Raw genomic sequence first — 2,819 nt, 5'->3', positions numbered from 1 at the left:
GACGACATGCTACCATGGAACGAGTCCCAGCCAAGTGCCCGGATCCTTCGGCTGCGTCCCACGCTCAGCATCAGCATTGGGCTGTGGCACGTGACACGTGAACTATACGTCCGAAGGCCAGATAGAAACCCGACGCACAAGAGAAGTACGCCTTCTGGGTGACACAGAATGCCCCCATTGGTGTTTTTTACCAATAAGCAGATAGCCATAGAGAACGTATACTAACGTGACGAGGAAAGAAACACTTAAGGAGAGGAGATTAACACGGAGTAAAACGGGGGCTAATCTTGAGTATTCCACCTTCTATTCTTAGCCTTCAACCAGCTCACCCAGCAACAAATTTTACAGAGTACGCAACTAGAATGGAGGACGCCTTCGAAATAAATTACGTCAGGCGCGCTTAGTTCAGAAACTTCAAGGCGGAGTGGCCATCTGCCTATCGGGCTTTTCCCGCCTGGCTTACGCAGCTTCGCTTCACAGTGTGTCTGGAAATCTTCGCTATTTTAGAAATGTAATTTAATAACAGGGTTGAAGCGTTCCTATTCCGTTGTTTAGGGTTATCTAACGTGCAGACGGCATATTTGCTTTCCGCCTCCATCGGAATGTGCCGCAGAAGGCAGGGATCGAGCATGCGATGCCGTGCTCAGCGGGGTGTGATCCCCAGCACACACCTCATGCTTGAACACGAAGCCTCGATAGACGGTGCCTCCGAAGTTGAACTGCGCTCTTATATAGCGACATTCGATGCGGACCGCACACCCCTGAAGAGATATGTAGGAATGGTTCTATAGCGTCATGCTGCGTTGCATGGCACGCGACAAATATACGGCGCACTCCCATCGCGTTTTAGAGCACTGCTCGTAACCTTTCACTGAAAGCACTTTGAACTAACGGTATTTCATCCTTGCAGTGGCTCTGGTGTTTTACTTTTACAGTGAATGCCTACGGCGACCGTTCATTGCAATCGGGAAAGACAGAAGATACAAAATAAAAGTAAGCCAACAATAACGTGGATGCGAATGCCTAGGCTCGTATTCACCGGAGTAAAAGGTAGCAGACTGATTAAATTCTCGCATATAGAGACCCGGTTTGGAGGATCCGAGTGCGCGTTGAAAAGTTCAGCGGGCGATTGCGAAGCGGTGAAAACAAAAGCAAGAGATACGTACAGGGTAAGAAAAATATACACAGAACTGTAGTTCACCAATTTTTAAAACGAGCACGCCATTTCATCTGCGTTTAAAATTTAAATCTGCCTCTCTTGTGTAATCAAAGCCAGCGACGTCTGACACACGGTGCCTCTGGAGAAATAAACGAACAAGGAAAAGAAAACACGGCTGCGAAATAAGAGACGGCATACACTAAGCGTGGCATAAAAAAGTGCTCGGCGAGCTCGAAAGTTTCGCAACGCACGGATTTTCGGGGAATCGCTCGGCGAATGGAGGCCGCGCGCGAGGAGGAATGGCGGGCGTTGACGGGTCCCGGCAAAGCTGTTTACACTTTGGCCGGATTTTCGCGCGGCTCTTGGATTGTCTTGGCTGTGGCGACATCGGGCTCACCGCAGGCAGGACGCCCCTTGAAGGGCACTACATGCGCTCGATAAGGTGAACGCGGCGCACCCTCTCTTTTTCGTTCTCATTTCCACTCTCTCTCTCTCTCTCTCTCTCTCTCGCTCTCTCTCTCTCTCTCTCTCTCTCTCTCTCTCTCTCTCTCTCTCTCTCTCTCTCATTCTTGTGCTCGGCTTCTGATGTTTGTAGTGTCAATGGCGCGAACATTGAATAAATTAGGCGGTGCCGCGTCGCCCGTGGGTGCTTTCACGGTCAAGCACCCATGAAAGAGGCGTATTCCGAGATCGCGCATGATCGTCGGGGAAGACAACCTTGGCGAGGCGGTCTTGCCTTTCGAAAGGCACGCGAATCAGTGTGCGCGCAACGGAGAAAAGCTCTCAATAGTATAGGACGTCCAGTACGTCGCTGTTTGAGAGTGCAAAAGGGGAGGGTGGAGGGAGGGGGGGGGAATAAACACGTGACAAAATTTAGAAAACATAAAGCTTCGCGGTGACGCGCCTTGCCATCGTGCGAGGAAGGTGCTTCTACCGATACGCCACCTGGCATCGCCTGCGCGAAAAATTTCCAGAACGGCACTGTTTTAACATTTCATTGGGAGTATCGACGCGGAAGCGAATTGTTAAGGTGTGGTTTGACGAAACACCGTAAATGCTGTCCTGATGTTTCGTGATTGATTGATTGATTGATTGATTGATTGATTGATTGATTGATTGATTGATTGATTGATTGATTGATTGATTGATTGATCGATCGATCGATTGGGACGTATGGAGAGACTGACTGACTGACTGACTGACTGAATGAATGAATGAATGAATGAATGAATGAATGAATGAATGAATGAATGGATGAATGAATGACCGGCCGACTGACTGACTGAGCAACTGAAGAAGTAGAAATATACGAAATATATATATAGTTGATCAGTACATTTTGATGGGCTAGTTGGTCCATTTTTAAGGTATTAACCCCCATTTTTTCCAACAAACTTCCACTGGAAGCTCCTCCTCCACCACACCGAGTTGAGCGCATCGCCGCATCCCGATTGAGGAGGCCACTACGCTTATCAAGAATAGCGGTGGTGTGTCAGTTAAGGGCAGCGAGTGCTTCTGTCGGGGGGGTGGCGCTGCCAGCACCTTTCTCAAAAGAAAGAGATTTAACAGGGAAAATCTGCGCGGTAAAATATGGGGAAATGCCTTGCTATTTGAGGCTGGAGCTGGTGGCCTGAGAACAAAAGCATACCAGAATATTCGC

This window comes from Dermacentor variabilis, chromosome 3 (assembly GCF_050947875.1).
Source record: "Dermacentor variabilis isolate Ectoservices chromosome 3, ASM5094787v1, whole genome shotgun sequence".
In the NCBI taxonomy this organism is placed as follows: Eukaryota; Metazoa; Arthropoda; class Arachnida; order Ixodida; family Ixodidae; genus Dermacentor; species Dermacentor variabilis.
Note: the sequence above shows the minus strand (reverse complement) of the source record.